Source organism: Sus scrofa, chromosome 9 (assembly GCF_000003025.6).
Source record: "Sus scrofa isolate TJ Tabasco breed Duroc chromosome 9, Sscrofa11.1, whole genome shotgun sequence".
Classification (NCBI taxonomy): Eukaryota; Metazoa; Chordata; class Mammalia; order Artiodactyla; family Suidae; genus Sus; species Sus scrofa.
The window spans coordinates 126173200-126191082 of record NC_010451.4 but is presented as its reverse complement, the minus strand read 5'-3'; the positions used below and the strand labels follow the sequence as shown (position 1 = coordinate 126191082).

The 17883-nt window shown below is 39.2% G+C and overlaps 1 protein-coding gene across 3 annotated transcripts in view; it reads right to left on the bottom strand.

The window, feature by feature from the left end:
* The window catches only part of RNF2 (ring finger protein 2), a 111931-nt gene that overhangs the window by 93485 nt on the left and 563 nt on the right, over window positions 1–17883 (bottom strand). Inside the window, exon 1 of one of the 3 annotated variants that reach the window (XM_021102632.1) lies at window positions 5603–5735. The exons of 1 other annotated variant lie outside the window; for it this stretch is intronic. The gene's annotated coding sequence lies outside the window, so the exon portion shown is untranslated. Of the gene's footprint in view, window positions 1–5598; window positions 5736–17883 lie in introns of those variants that run through there. One more of the 3 variants, XM_021102633.1, reaches the window with a different exon arrangement.

Sequence of the window (17883 nt, the reverse complement as noted above, 5' to 3'; positions counted from 1 at the left end):
GTGCCTTTGGAAATCTGCCTGGAATATTTTAGAATGACTTCCCTTGTTTTGATCTCTCTTCTCTTCACCCTCAAATGCCCTGCCCCCTCTACTTTAAGACCTGGGTGAAAGTTCACCTTGTCTATAAGGCTGTCTGGTACGTTCTCTCTGCAATTCCCTTCTCTCTAGCACAATCATCTTTCCGTCCTTACTGCCCAGGGAAAGAGTTCTTGCAAATGAGTGTAAATGAAATCATTTTATAAAGCACGTTGCAATTCGTTGCAATTGCTTGTTTACTTATCTGACAGTCTCCTCCACTAGACTCTAATCTTCTTAGAGGTGGGGGCTCTGTCCGGCCTCCAGCCAGCACCCTGGTCTGTGGTAGCTGCTCCTTAAAGAGCTACCATGTCTGCCTCTGTAAGCTTGAGAGAACTAAACATGTTTTCAACACTCGAGATTCAAGCACTTTTCAGGAAAGTCAAACCATGTTATGCTTTACTCTCTCTTTGCTGTTAGATATTGCTAAAGGGCTGTCACCCAACTGCTCAGAACATTGCTGTAATTGCACTTCCCTCCAGTATTTCGTGGCCGCTCTAGATGCTTTCCTGATGGTTATTTCATATTTTAGTGGTTTTTAAACTTTCTAAAGTTTAAAAGTTTAGGGGCACATATAAAGATGGATATTGCAACACAACCCGGATACAACCTAAGGATTGAAGAAAAAAAAAATCCTAGGGAATCCCTAAAATTATTGCTTTGGAGTGTTTAAAGCTGCATCACCTTTTTATTGTCTGATTTAATGATGACCTTAGCACTTCTCAAAGCAATAAAGCACTTTTTTTTTTTTTTTTTTTTTTTTTTTTTTTTTTTTTTTTGTCTTTTAGGACCATACCCGCAGCATTTGGAGATTCCCAGTCTAGGGGTCCAGTTGGAGCTGTAGTCTCTGGCTTACACCACAGCCATAGCAATGCCAGATCCCAGCCATGTCTGTGATCTACACCACAGCTCATGGCAATGACAGATCCTTTACCCACTGAGCAAGGCCAGGGATCAAACATAGGTCCTTGTGGACGCTAGTCATACTCATTTCCACTGAGCCATGATGGGAACTCCTAAATCACATTTTAAAAATTAAAATGACTTGCAGTTTGTTTAATTAATTAATTAATTTTGCTTTTTAGGGCCACACTTGCAGCATATGGAAGTTCCCTGGCTGGGGGTCGAATCAGAGCTGCCAGCCTACACCACAGCATAGCAATGCAGAATCCTTAACCCACTGAGCAAGGCCAGGGATTGAACACACATCCTCAGGGATACTAGTTGGGCTTGTTGCCGCTGAGCTACAATGGGAACTTCCTAATTTTATTTTTTATGTTGGATTTTTTTGTACTATAATTAGAGAGTGTAGGATTCCAAAGCAGATGTGGAATTAATGTTTCTGAGTAAATGCTACCAAAGGAGAGACACAGATTGCTAATTACTTCCGTCTTCTTGTACTAGTTTATTTTTAATCTGTTGCAAATTGCATAGCTACTTATATATACTAATACATATGTATATTTACATGAGGCTTGTGTGATCAGGGCAGCTTCATTTAGAAGCTGAGACTGGGGAGACAACATGAGTGAATACAAGAGAAATAAGTTACTGGAGTGAAAGGACTCAGGATGTACAAGACCAAGGTCTCCAAACGTTTAGGCCAGAGAGTTGAAGCACCCACCTGTTATTTCTGATTGCTCCTGAAGAGCGCTCTGGGATTCAATTTCAGTGTGGACAGGGGCCCCCTCACATCTTGGACACCAGCAGGGTGTCCTACAATTCAACTCTGACTCTATCTACCTGGAAAGAGCATCAGATTCTTCTTCAGTGTGACAAGACTGTCTCCACTCCCCACTTCGGATGCCAATCTCATTCCCCTGAGATTGCCAGTCTCAGGGTTGGCAATCTCAGAGGTTGGCAATCTCAAACCCAGCTTGTTACCTGTACTTCTAACCACCTGGCTAAAAACCACGGGTTCCCACAATTTCCTCCTTGGCTTCACTTAGTTTGCCAGAATGACTCACAGAACTCAGAGAAACATTTTACTGACTAGATCACTGGTGTACTATGAAAGGGTATAACTCAGGAAGAGACACATAGGACAAGGCCTGTGGTCAGGGCACAGAGCTTCCATGCCCTCTCTGAGAACCATTCTCCCAGCACCTCCAGGCTCTCTGAGTCCTCTCTCTTTGGGGTTTTATGGAGGTTTCATTACATAGGCACCATTGATTTAATCATTGGCCATTGGCAATTGATTCAATCTCCAGCCCTTCTCCCTTCCCTGAGGTCAGGGGGGTGGGATGGAAAGTTTCATCCCTGTAATCACATGGCTGGCTTCCCAGGCCCCCATCTTTTGGTTATCTAGGGCTTTCTAAAAGCTCATTAACGTAAAAAACTTTTATCATTCTCGCACTTAGGAAATCAGGGGTTTTAGGAGCCGTATGCCAGAAACGAGGATGAAGACCAAAAAAATATTTCTTATTATAAATCACAGTGTCACAACCCCATATTAACATTATTCTCAAAGCTTAAAAGATAGTGCAAACTGATCAAAAAAGAATTTTGAATGCTTTAAATTCTTACAGATGAGCATTTGAATGCTCCTCTCCCAAATGATTTTATATATATATATATATATATATATATATATAACCTTTATAAATATAAAGACACTTGATTTTAGGAATAGACTCATTCCATTGTGGGGGCTAGTAAGTCTAAAATTCACAGGGCAAGCCAGCAAGCTGATAACACTGAAAAGATTTCTGCGCTGCAGTCTTGAGGCAGAACTCCTTCCTCTCCAAGAAATCTTCAATTTTTTTAAGGTGTCTTTACTATTATTATTTTCATTTTGGCTGCACCCATGGCACGTGGAGGTTCCCAGGCCAGGGATCGAACCCACGCCACAACAGCGACCCAAGCCATAGCAGTGACAATACCAGATCCTTAACCTGCTGTAGCAAGAGGGAAATTGCAGAAATCTTCATTTTTTTTCTACTAATGCTTTCAACTGATTGAATGAGACCCACACACATCACTGAGGATAATCTCCTTAAAGTCTTCTGATTATAGATGTTAATCACATCTACAGAACACCTTCATAGCACTATTTAGACCATGTTCGACCAAACAGGGGGATACTAGAGCCTAGCCAAATTGACACGGACACTCTAACCATCATAGCTCCTCTAATGGCTATATTCATTAGCATAGGATGACAAAAAGCAATAGTATATTCATTCATTGTGTCTCCAGCTTCCCTCACAAAATAGCTGGATAGCATGTCAAAGAGAAATCTGCCACGATGAGTCCTAGTGGAATTCCTGACTACTTTGTTGCAAGTACTTTTTGAGCAATTACAGTGGGAGTTGTATCATGTTTTTATTTTAAAAAAAGATCAGAAATACATAAAGAGGCATTGCTGTGCTATTTTTATCTCACCCTACAATTTGGCTTCCAAGTTAGCATACTTGCTTGAGACACATAGTTATTTTCTTTTTGACAAGGAAATTTTATTGTTTTTGTGATGTATAATCTTTTAATTACTTGAAATTGTGATTGATATCACTGTATGAGGACATGTAAAGGCATTGACAAATTCATAAGAATTTTATACAATTTCAGAAATAATAACAATCTTCCCACAAAAATGCAACCTAAAAAGGTTGAGTCTCTCTTTTTTGACAGTATTACCCATGCATTTAGTATATAAAATAAATCTAATTAGTTTAATCTCTCTCATATTATAAGGTGAGAGAACAAATCCTTTGAGTTCATCCATGGGCTTGACGGGAAATCTCAAAGTTAGTTCAAGGTAAAGAAAAGTTTATTAAGAATTTGATTGTGGAAAGTCATCTACAAATGTCAAAATGTTTGAATATTTAATTAAATAGAATCATAAGTGTGATGCTTAGCTTTATGTGTCAATTTGACTGGGCTAAGGAAGGCCCATATAGCCTGTAAAACATTATTTCTAAGTATGTCTGAGGGTGAGAGATACAGTTAATTTTGAACTCAGAAAGGCAGAGCTGAAGCTATTGAGCATACCTGGAATGTTTTAGGAATTGCTACTTTCCAGGCTGAAATAGTTTGAGCACCTCTTTTAGAAGGTAACCCCTTCCTTATCTATAAAGTAAGAATGAGTTACCTCATTTTATTGTTGAAAGGTTTATACAAAGTACCGAAGTGTCTAGTACAGTGCCTCATACACAGTACATACTCAGTAAGGGTTTTCTTCACTTGTCCTATAATAGTTCAGAACTGCAACCAGGGAGAACCTCTGAGCAACAGCTCCCTGGGCTCACGAACTGGATAAGAAGGTGAAACCTCTTTCTTTGTGGCTGAACTTTCTGTGAACCCTTAGCATCTCATTCTCTTGACTATGCAAGGCTGCAGAAGCACAAAGAGGATGACTTTTCCCTCCATTTTCTCTCATGCACACCTATATGCATTCATTCATTTGTCCATTCATTCAACAACATTTTACTGAATGCCTTCATGCGCCAGGCATCATGGCAGGTACTGGGGACACAACGCTGATCGCTTCCTGGGGTCGTTGTTCTTTAGGGGCTCACAGAAGATGATAAGGTAACCAGGACGGCTCACACAAGAAACCAGATAGAAGAGGAAGAGGTAGATTTACTGAGAGTTTCATATTTAGCTGCAGAAAGGATAATGACGTTGTCTGCAAGCATTCAGCAAATAATACTTTACAGCTTAAGAAAAATACAACATACTAAAAGGGAGAAAACTGCCTCAGCGCCTCACCAAATCCTGCAGCCCACCTACATCTGAACTCAGGCACCCCTCTCTCCCTGGAGTTGCAGTGGAAGAAGCATCCTTGTTCCATCCAGGCCCCAAGGCCAGTCCTTCCACATGGCTGTACATCTTCAGCTATTCCCTTGCTCTCACTGACCATCAAATTCTTTCTCTCTATTGGACTGTTTCTATTACTAGCCTAACTTATCTTTCTTGGTTCTCTATCCCCTTCTAAAAACCACTCCATTTCTCTTCCTCACTCCACAGAGAAATTTCTGAAAGCCATGTTTAATTTGCTACTTTTTTTTGTCCTTGCCTCCAATTTTCACCTCTACATACTTCAGTCATGCTTTCATTCCTCCATTCTCCCACACTGATAAGAGACAGTTCTTGTTAAGCTTCCCTGAGTGGATGCCCATGAAGTTAGACTCTCTGATTTTCCTCTGACTGCCCTCCTAGCCCTTTCTCAGCACATTTTCTGCTTCCTCCTCCTCTAACAGACCTCGGTAGTGCTCCAGGCTCTCTATCTGCACTCTTTCCTAGCGCCATGGCTTTAAATATCATCTATTTATGGATTACTCCCAAATCCATACCTCTTCTCCTGACCTCTCTCCTGACGTCTAGACTTATTTATCCATCTACCTTTCGACGTTTCCACTTAAGTATTATAAAAATGTCAAATTAACATGTCTAAGGCAGAACTAATCACTTTCTCCCATCCTCTCAATTTATTCTTCCCGGACTCTTGCCATCAGAGTAAAGAGCATCTTCATTTGCCCACCTGCCCATATGCACTTATCAGCAAGTCCTACTGGTACTTACTTACAAGCTATGTCTGAGTTGGGCTACTCCTCCGCTTCTCCACAGCTACATCCTAGTCCAAGTGACCACCATCCAGCCAGTCTCCGGCTTCCTCTATGTTTCACCCTGGTCCGTTCTCCGCACAGCAGTTTTGGTGATTTTTCTAAAGTGAAAATGAGGTTACATGACTTCTCTCCTCAAAACTTTTTAAATGGGAGTTCCTGTCGTGGCTCGGCAGAAATGAACCCAACTAATCAAGAGAACTCAGGCTGGATTCCTGGCCTCACGCCATGGATTAAGGATCTGGCATTGCTGTGAACTGTTGTGTAGGTAGGTCACAGACATGGCTCAGATCTGGCGTTGCTATGGCTGTGGCTGTGGCACAGGCTAGTAGCTGTAGCTCTGATTTGATTCCCACCTTGGGAACTTCCACATGCCGCACCTGAGGCCCTAAAATAAAAAAGCAAAGCAAAGCAAAACAAAACAAAACAAAAAACCTTTAAAAAATAATGTCTCATCACCCTCTGTAATAAAACCCAATTATCTTCCTAATACACAGGTTTATGTGGGGTGTGGTATTTGCCCACCTAACCTCATCTCTGTCCATTTTATCCCTTCTTCATTCCAGCTGATGCACTGTGGCTGTTTTTCTTTCCATCAAGCCCGCCAAGCTTATTCCCATTTCAGGATCTTTGCACTTGCACTTGGAATACTCTTACTCCTTATGTTTGTGTGGGTGTGTGCTCATCACTCAGGGCTGGGCTCACATGAGAGTCTTGGAGAGTCCTGTGCTGAGCCATCACTCACATCTTTCCCCAATCCTCCATCATCCCGTACCATGATATTCTGCATTGGTAGTTTCACAGCACCATTTATCAGGAACTGAAATCTTATTCATTGACATGTTAATCATCTCTCCCCTCTGGGAGATAAACTCTACTGAAGCCAGGGACTTTGGCTGTTTTATGCTCTGCTCTATTCTCATTATCTGAAATATTTCCAAATATTTATCCAGTAGTGGGCATTCCATAAATGTTTGTTAACTGATTTATCACCCCATCTCTGTTTTGGGCAGTCACGTTACCTCTTCTGATCTTGGTTCCGTCAATATTAAGATGAGGAAACCTGAAGAAAAGGGTATCTGAAGTTCCTTCTGGCTCAGGCTATAATAACCTTGTCTTATAGTAATTCCAGGAAAAATCTTTTTGCACCAAACATTTCTGTCTATTGAAGAACATTCGTTCATTCTTTCATTTATTCATTCAATTGGCCTTTTTTTTCTTTTCTTTTTTTTTTTTTTTTTTTTTTGTCTTTTTGTCTTCTCTAGGACCATACCCACAGCATACGGAGGTTCCCAGGCTAGGGGTCTAATCAGAGCTGTAGCCGCCAGCCTATACCAGAGCCACAGCAACGCTGGATCTGAGCCACCTCTGCGACCTACACCACAGCTCAGAGCAACGCTGGATCCTTAACCCACTGAGCGAGGCCAGGGATTGAACCCAAAACTTCATGGTTCCTAGTCGGATTCGTTAACCACTGAGCCATGATGGGAACTCCCTCAATGGGCCTTTTTTGAGTGCTGACCATAATCCTAGTACTGTACTTGGCATTGGAAGCCAAGACATAGCCATCAAGATAATAGCGCGTTTGTCTCAACAAAAAGAAAACCTAGAGGGTTAATGCTATCCTTGTTCTCCAGCTGATTTTTTACTGATATTTCACTTTCACAACAGTTTTCTCAATATTGCTTAGTTTATCTACACTGGGCTTCCTTTAAATTAGTTATTATTGCTCTTACAATAGTTAATTTCCAGGAATTCTAGGATTAAGTGACATAATTTATGTGGCAATAACTTTAATAGCACTATGTAAAACATAGCCATTAAGGCTGCAGAATTCCTGCTGGTCTGATTTAGTTCTAATCCAAACTCTGCCATGCTTCCAAATTTAATTGCAGCAGGACTTAAATTAAAATTCTGAATTTTATGAATCTAATTAAGACACAAAATGAGATTAATAAGGAACTAAGTCTGTGTATATTCAGGTCACGATGTGCAGAAGGACTGCTCATTCTCTTGCCAAAATTTGCGCCAGCTGATTTTTTAAATATGAATTGGAATTAGTGTATATGTAGAGCCAGTCATTAATCAAATGTCTAGAATGAAAATAAATCACTTTCAAAACTGACTTACAGAATGAAGAATGATTAAGAAAGGCAAAGCAAATTGTTATATATTGTGCTAACTGCCATTTGTTGGCATGGCCTACAAATCACTCATGGGAAGTAACGTCTACTTATATTTACCTTAATCATTTATTTATTTATTTATGCAATGGCCACACCCACAGCATATGGAAGTTCCCAGGCCAGGGACTGAATCTGAGCCACAGCTGCAAACTATGCTGCAGCTGCAGCAATGCCAGATCCTTTAATCCACTGCACCAGGCTGGGGATCAAACCTGTACCTCTGCAATGACTTCAGCTGCTGCACATTCTTAACCCACCATGCCACAGTGGGAACTACTTATTTGTTTATTTATTTTATGTTTTAAAAAAAGTCTTATTGAAGTATAGTTGATTTACAATGTTACTATAATTTCTGCTGTACAACAGAGTGATTCAGTTATATGTATACACCACACCCATTCTTTTTCAGATGGTTTTTCCCATATAGATTATCACAGAATATTGGATAGAGTTCCCTGTGCTATATAGCAGGTCCCCGTTGGTCAATCATTCCATATATTACAGTGTGCATATGCCAATCCCAAACCCCCAATCCATCCGTCCCCCACACCTATTCTCTTTGGTAACCATAAGTTTGTTTTCAAGGTCTATGAGTCTGTTTGTTCTGCAAACAAGTTCATCTGTATCCTGGATTAAGTGCTCCAACCAAAAGACACACACTGACTGAATAGATACAAAAACAAGACCAATAGAATATTCTATGTTCAGGAGACCCACTTAAGTTCTAGGGACACATACAGACTGAAAGCGAGAGGATGAAAAAAAGATACTCCATGCAAATGGAAATCAAAAGAAAACTGGGGTAGCAAAACTCATATCAGACAAGATAGACTTTGAAATGAAGATAATTACAAGAGACAAAGAAGGATGTTACATAATGATCAAAGGATCAATCCAAGAAGAAGATATAACAATTGTAAATATACATGCACTCAACATAGGAACACCTCAATTTATAAGGCAACTGCTTACAGCCATGAATGGGGAAATCAGTGATAACACAATAATAATGGTGGAATTTAACTCCCCACTTACCAAAACAGACAGATTGTCCAGACAGAAAATCAATAAGGAAATACAGGCCTTAAATGATTTATTAGACCAGATGGACTTAATTGATATTTATACGGATCACTCCACCCCAAAAAAGCAAAATACACATTCTTCTTAAACATAGACAGAACATTCTCCAGTATGGATCACTTTCTGGCACACAAATCAAGCCTCAGTAAATTTTAAAAAATTGAGATCATATCAAGTGCTATAAGGCTAGAAGTCAATTAAGAGAAAAAAAACAACAAAAAACTTCAAAAAACACAAACATGTAGAGGCTAAATAATATGCTACAAAACAACCAGTGGATCACTAAAAAAATCAAAGAAGAAATAAAAAAAATACCTAGAGACAAATGGAAATGAAAATGCAAGATCCAAAACCCTTGGGATGCAGCAAAAGCAGTTCCAAGAGGGAATTTTATAGCAATACAATCCTACTGCAGGAAATGAGAAATATCTCAAATAAGCAACCCAACCTTACACCTAAAGCAATTAGATAAAGAAGAACAAACAAAACCCAGGAAGGAAAGAAATCATATAGATCAGAGCAGAAATAAATGAAATAGAGACAAAGAAAACAATAGAAAAGATCAATGAAACTAAAAGCTGATCCTTTGAAAAATTAACAAAATTACTAAATCCTTAGCCAGACTCATTAATTAAAAAAAGGGAGAGGGTTCAAATCAATAAAATTAGAAATGAAAAAGAGCTTTATAATGGATATTACAGAAATACAAAGGGTCATAAAAGACTACTGTATGTCAAGCGACTATATGTCAATAAAAAGAACAACCTAGAAAAAGTGAACAAATTCTTAGAAAGGTACAATTTTCTAAGACTGAACCAGGAAGTAGGAGAAAACATGATGGACCAATCACAAGTGCTTTAATTGATATATAAAGAGATATAGTATACCTTAGAATGTTAATTTAATCTTTCATAGAAGCACTATATTTAAACCATGATATATTGTGCTTTAAAGTTAAAATGCCTTTGGTTGATAAGGTAGGCAGAAATCCAATACAAACTTAGGTAACCAACAAAAATGGAGACTATTTATTATTTCCTGTAACTGGGAAAAAGCCAGAAAAACTGGCTTTTTCTCTGTAATATTACCAGAGAATTCTTTTCTTTCAATCAGGGGCTCTCCTTCTGGTGAACAAATATTTACTAGCTACTCAAGATTCATGCCGTACAGGCCTATCAACCCAAGGGGAAAGAAACAGTCTTTTTCAATAGCCACAATAGAGAAATCCTGCGCCAGGTTCTGATTGGTCTAGACTAACAAAATGTATTTCAAAGGCACTTGTGCTCCTAGAGTTACTCTTTTTCTTCAAAACTGTTATTCCTGCAGTGAGCTGACTTGAGCTAAATTTTAGGAGAATGTAATCTGTTTAAAAGAAATCATCTGAAAGTATTTAATATGATAACTTTATCATTTGAAACCTAAATGAACTGATAATTAGTACAATGTCAAAATAAGAAAAGAAATTTAAGGCAGTGTCGATGAAGACAGTTTTAATCAGGTACAATAAATCATGACAATGTAGAAGGGTATAGTCTTTCATATACACGACATATAAATCCAAAAATCTCTGCACTACTACTCGCATTATTTGTGCATGCAAATATTTGGAGGTATATTGGGAAGATGCTGTTGGAGTGGTCTGTCCTTGGTTCAGGCAAAAAGAAAAGGGCAAATTCTGTAGAGAATAGAAAAGCACTAATAAAACTAAGTTCATTTGCATTTTCACCATTATGTACAGGAATTCTGAACAATATCAATGATATAATATCCATTCCCACCTCAAAGGACCAGTCCCACTGTTTCTACATCCTCTTGGGGTTCCTTGCCAATACGTCCTCCCATCTCCCCATTCAAATACAATGGAATAGAAGTCAGAGCCTAGCATATTATTTTTTACAGCTATCGATACCTGATTAGGAGAATTAATGTGCTGCTGAATTGCCGTATAAAGAAAAGAGCAAACATAGACTGCAAGAGGAAATAATCAAAAGACTTTTCTACAAAATGGATTATGTCAAACTGTGTTACAAGAAGTAAGTATAAGCTTGTAATATAAAATAATTGAATTAGCCCCCAAATAAATTCAACAGGAAAAGTTTGTTCTGGAAGAGTAATTCATTTGTCAGCTGAGCAAAAGAACCTTATAAGAAATAGCCAAATAATGCTGAAGGACTGTTAAACGAATTTAAAGGCAAGCATATGAATTTGATTTGGACCAGAGTCTGTGTCATTTTCCTCACTGCCATGCAGCACTTGGCCACGCACAGAGTATCACGGCTGGTCCAGCAGGTGGCACTCTTCTCTTTGTGCACTAGTACTAAACTAACAACTTGTCCAAAGCAGGGTAGTTAAGAGACTTGCCTTCAGAAAAAAACATGGAATCCGCTTATTTATGGCAATAATATGGTATAGATTTTACTAGGGTAACTGTGCTGGTCTGGTTTTTGTCAGATTTTTTTTTTTAACTCAAAAATTTGTTTTATTATAGTACATAGGCTGGGACTGACTGAAGGTGGTGGATATAGTGGGCAACCACTGCCCTGATTAGTACAGGATGTCCATTCTCATGGCCATGAACAAGCCAACATTGCTGCAACTCTGCATCATGGTTTTCCTGATGCTGCCCATCAGCACTTTGATCCCGAGAGGGGAAAAGTTGCCGTAAAGCACATGATCACCATGCCCACGTGGCAACGCATCACAAAGCCTATGCAGTGAAAGCAGCTTGGCTGGGGCTGTCTGTAGGGACCACGGCCACCAGCATCTCACTTGTGGTCTTGGTCACTCCTGGACTTTGTCAGATTTGAAGATTGGTACATACACATCTAAATGCCCTATTGGTTCTAGAGTTTGTCATCCTCAGTTTTAAGTCTTTATAGGTTTTTGTTAAAACACTTTGACTTCTATTCTGTGTCTAAGGTCTTACACAATGCTGGAGATCTATATAAAGTTGTGATGATTCATATTTCAAAAGCACGTTGAGCAAAGCAATGGTTTTGTTTTTGTTTTTTTGTCTTTTTAGGACCACACCTAGGGCATATGGAAGTTCCCAGGCTAGGGGTCAAATCAGAGCTGCAGCTGCCAGACTACACCATGGCCACAGCCATGGGGGATTTGAGCCTTGTCTGCTCATAGCTCACCACAAGGCAGGATCCTTAACCCATTGAGTGAGGCTAGGGATCGAACACACATCTTTGAGGATACTATCTAGTTCGTTAGCGCTGAGCCACAACATGAACTCCCAAAAGCAATGTTTCTCAACTAAAAAAAAAAAAAAATCTGTCTTCTGGGTGTTACCTTAGTGGCTCAGGGGAAATGAACCCAACTAGTATCCATGAGGATATGGGTTTGATCCCTAGCCCCTCTCAGTGGGTTAGGGATCTGGCATTGCTGTGAGCCGGGGTGCAGGTCGCAGACATGGCTCAAGATCCCCCATTGCTTTCACTGTGGCATAGGCCAGGGGCTGCAATTCCAATTTGACCCCTAGCCTGGGAACATCCATATGCCCCAGGGGTGGCCCTAAAAGACCAAAAACCAAAAAGGAAGAAGAAGATACGGTACCCATATACACAATGGACTACTACTCAGCCGTAAAAAGAGTGAAATAATGCCATCTGCAGCACCGTGGACGGACCTAGAGATTATCAACTAAGTGAAGTAAGTCAGAAAGAGAAAGACAGATACCATTCAATATCATTTATACGTGGAATCTAAAATATGACATAGATGAATGTAGCTACGAAACAGAAATAGACTCACAGACATAGAGAACAGACTGTGGTTGCCAAGGGGAAGGAAGGATTGCGAGTTTGGGATTAGCACATGCAAACTATTATATATAGAATGGATAAATAGGTGTCCTACTGTCTAGCGCACAGAACTATATTCAATATCCAGTGATAAACCATAGTGAAAAATAATACATATGTGTTTATATATGTATACACACACACACACACGCACATGCACACATATATATAATCAAATCACTTTGTTATCGAGCAGAAATTAACACAACACTGTAAATCAACTATACCTCAAAAAAAAAAAAAAAACCAGAATGAGGACTGGAGTTTCAAAAGCTTATATCCCTGTAAAAGATGGGAACATATTGATTATTGTAACCATCTTGCTAGTAAGGGAAGGAGCTTCATTAACAAACAAACAAACAAACAAACAGGAGTTCCTGATGTGGCTCAGTGGTAATGAACCTGACTAGTGTCCAGGAGGATGCAGGTTTAATCCCTGGCCTCACTCAGTGGGTTAAGGATCTGGTGTTGCTGTGAACTGTGGTGTAGGTCGCAGATGTGGCTTGGATATGGTGTTGCTATGGTGTAGGCTGGCAGCTACAGCTCTGATTCAATGCTTGGCCTGGGAACTTCCATATGCCACTGGTGAGGCCCTAAAAAACAAACAAAACAAAACAAAACAAACAAAAACCCCAACAATGAACAGGTTCATCAAATGACTTTCAATAGTTAACCCTATTTTGTATAACAACCTGTAAGAGATAGTGTTGATAAGATTAGGCATTCTTCAGAAATTGTACAAGAGGGGAAGGGAGTGCTAAGGAAAGATGGGAGGGGCCAGAGATAAATTTAATTGATTTTACAATTTGTCTATGGTTAGCACAATCTTCAAAGAGGACTAACTATTCAATAAAGAACATAGAGAAATATGTTTTAATAAATAAAATGTGTTTAATTTGCGGTGTGTGTTACAGTAAACAAGTCAATGTCTTTAATATGTATAAAGTTCTTCCAAATCAATGAGAATAAGAAACCAACAGAAAAACAGAAAAGTATAACAGCAGCCAATTCCCAAAGGGACATGTATAGCCAGAAAATCCATGGGAAAAATATTTAATTTTTCTCATTAAGAATTTCAAAATTCAACAATACAGCATGATACCTGTTTTAACTCTCATATGGCCAAGTATTAAGAGAAATAATGAAAACAATAATAGAAAATAATAAAAGATATGAAAATGTCCCATGTGATTAATGAGTAGGGAAAGAGGTATACATCCATTGCTGGTAGAAAAGCGACATTTACACAATGAACTATCATTGACCTGGATCTAGATATTTAAATGGAAATACTCCAGATGAAAAATTATGACACAGATTATAGAATACATAGAGAGCATCATTTTATTTTGATAAAAAAGTAATGATAAATAAATTTATATATAGTTATAAATTATAATTGCATAAATATTTATATGTAAATCTGTAGGAATCTATACTAAAACTGGTAATTAGGGTAATCTAAAGATATTGATGTTGAGATTTGGGTGAGTTTTTCCCCTTTTTTCTTCTCGTTTATCAATAGTTTCTAATTTTTCTATAGCGAAACCTGGATTACTTATGTAAATTAGCAAAAGCAAAATTCAAGATAAAAGAAATAGTATAAGCAGTATACTTAACACTTACAAGCAGTTAGGAGGATGAACTTTGTAGTCCGCTAAGCCCAGGTAGTAGGTAACCTTAGATAAATTCCTTAAACTTCTTAACCTTGGTTTCCTCACCTGTAAAATGGTGATAACAGGAGTTCCCGTCGTGGCGCAGTGGTTAACGAATCCGACTAGGAACCATGAGGTTGCGGGTTCGATCCCTGCCCTTGCTCAGTGGGTTAACGATCCGGTGTTGCCATGAGCTGTGGTGTAGGTTGCAGATGCGGCTCGGATCTGGCATTGCTGTGGCTGTGGTGTAGGCCAGGGGCTACAGCTCCGATTAGACCCCTAGCCTGGGAACCTCCATATGCTGCGGGATCGGCCCTAGAAAAAAATAAAATAAAAATAAAAGGTGGTAACGATAGCACCTACCTCAATGGGTTTTTGTGAAGATTAAATCAGACAGCTGATGTAACCTACTGTGTGTACTGATGAGTCAATCAAGTCATTACAGAGTCCCTACTCCTATATTGCAGGACAGTACAAGGTACTGGTGGAAAAGAAAAGTTTCCCCAAGCTCCCCCTGCTCTGTAGGCAGTTAAATTCCAAAATAGACAGATGTCACCAACTCAAATGAGAACATGGCAAACAAGGGTTCATAGATTTATAACGTACATTTTCAACCACACACTGCAGGCACTGCCAAAAAAAAAAAAAAAGTAATCATTTTAGTATGAGATTTATGTGAAAGAAATAGTCTTGAGACTATTTTAAGACCAAAAACTGATGCAGTACAAAAACTGACATTGCAAAAGAAAGTTTCTAAACTAGCTGATTTGAATCAAATGAGGTTGAATCTGGTTCATAAAGTTAGTGAATTGCTTGGAGGCTCATTTTTAGTGTGTGATTAATACAATGATGCCCATATAGGATTTGCAAATGTTAAATACTATGACTAAAATGATAAAATCCTTATTTTTTTCTGTTAACTCATTGGGGAAAAAGAGCTTTATTTGGGGGAAAAAGAGAGCAGCAATTCTTTCTTTCTTTCTTTTTTTTTTTTTGTCTTTTTGCCTTTTCTAGGGCTGCTCCTGCAGCACATGAAGATTCCCAGGCTAGGGGTCCAATTGGAGCTGTAGCCACCGGCCTACGCCACAGCCACAGCAACTCGAGATCCGAGCTGTGTCTGGGACCTACACCACAGCTCACAGCAATGCCAGATCCTTAACTCACTGAGCAAGGCCAGGGATCGAACCTGCAACCTCGTGGTTCCTAGTCGGATTCGTTAACCACTGAGCCAAGACGGGAACTCCCAGAAATTCTTTCTTAATGTAACATCCATGATTTCCAAGGCCCAATTAAAATCCATTTTCTCTAGAAAATTGCTTCTTTGACCACTCTTGCCCTTACTAATAACAGCAATCCGAACTTCTACCTACTAAACATGTACTATGTTCCTGGGAATATGTTAAGCGCTTCATAGTCCCAATCAAATTTAATTCTGACTACCCTATGAAGTAGGTGTCATTAGCTCCATTTAACAGGTAAGAACCCTAAGACAGGTAAGTTAAGACACTTGAGGCGTGTGTACTCTATTGTATGTGGAATGGATGGTCAACAGGGACCTGCTGTATCGCACAGGAAAGTCTACCCCATGTTCTGTGATGACATATACGGGAAAAGAATCTGAAAAGGAATGGATATACGGATGTATATAACTGAATTACTTTGTTCTACAGCAGAGATTATCACAACACTGTAAATCAACTGTACTTCAATAAAACTTTAAAAAACGGGGAAAAAAAAAAAAAAGAAACTGGACCAGGTCACATGACTAGTAAATTATCTGTCAGGTTAGGATTCCAAGTTGCAACTGTCTGGTTACAAAGCTTATTCATACTACAGCATACAAAGTCTTTCCTTGTACCTTGTTCTATCTGCGATTGTTACAAATGAGCAAAGAATGATAGATTAGAATTAGCAGTCTTAGAGTGTTCCTAAATAAGAGGTGACAAGCTAAAACTATACTCTGGCAGGAGATCAAATTAGTTTTCTTTGATAACAATAACAATATTCTGAAGCATAATTACAGCAATTTATCTAATGAAAGGAGTTACTACTCTGAGAATATATACTTAATTCTAAGAGCTGACTAGAATATTGAGAAGAGTTGAACACTGAAAAGCTTAAATCATTGAACAGTTACCTGGAAATACTCTTTATTCATTGAGATCACAGCTGTCACTGACTGCAGATTCTTACATTTTATATTTCATTCACTTATTCAATAACTAATAAGCACCTACTATGTGCTAGCTGCTGTTCTAGGCATTGAAGATATACCAGAGAACATAAAAATCCCTGCTCATAAAGAATGATGAAAATAATAACCAAGAAAACAAAAAAGATGCCAAGAAACAATAGCATGAACAAAGATAATCCCTGATCTTGGAGTTTTCATCTCAGTGGGGAGAGACACACAAAGAAATATATGTCAGAAGATGCTAAGTGATATGAATAGAAATAATCAAAGGTAAGAGGCAGAGAGATGAAGGTTGGTATTTAAATAGGGGGTTAAGAAAAGCCTCTCTAAGATGTTAGCATTTAAGTAGAGATTTAAAGGAAGCGAGAAGGTTGGAGAGTAAGACTTGTGAATTATCTGAGTGAAGAGAAACCTAGGAGAAGAAAGAGCATGTGCAAAGGCCCTAAGCTTAGAGTGTCCCAGAAGAGCAAAAAGGCCAGTAGGGCTGGAACAAAGAGAGCAAGGGGGAGGGAGAGTGGGTGGGAAATGAGGGCAGAGAGGAAGTCTGGCCTAATGTCAGCGATAGACTTGGTGGCTTTTTTTCTGAAGGAGGGAGCTCAGGAGGCTATTGTAGTTATCCATGTGAGAAATTGCGGGGTTGATAGCAGTGGAGGGGAGGAGAAATGGTGGGATAGTGGATATATTTTGCAAGTAGATTTGAAAGGATTTACTGATGGATTGGAAAGGTGTGAGAGATTGTGAGGTATGAGACATCTCTGTGTTAAAACGCTAGATAATTAACTTTGAAGGAAAAAGCCTCCAAAGTCCTCCTCAGACCTGCTTCTTGTCTGAACAGCTCATTTGACCTTGGAGGTTACGTCAATAGGAGTCACTACGAGCTGACTGCTAAGAATAGGAAGACATGAGTGTTGACCCTTCTACCAAGCTGGTTCTTGTTTGGGAAAAGCTGCCAAGCTAAACAGTGGTTGTGGGAAAAGAACAAGTGCCCTTTCTAATGAACGCATTCCAGTTTGTCTAGGAGAGGAACTGAACCTAAAAGTGTAAGAGCAGACTTTGATCAAGTCTTAAGAAGTTTCTAGACTGGGAGTATACAGTAGGACCCACAGTCAGGTTCTCCCTAACTTTTGCTTTTTTTTTTTTTTTTTTTCCTTAGGGCCACATATGTGGCATATGGATGTTCCCAGGCTAGGGGTCCAATGGGAGCTCCAGCTGCTGGCCTAGCCACAGCCACAGCCACAGCCACAGCCACGTAGGATCTTTAACCCACCGGTGGAGGTCAGGGTTAAAACCAGCATCCTCATGGATACTAGCGGGAGT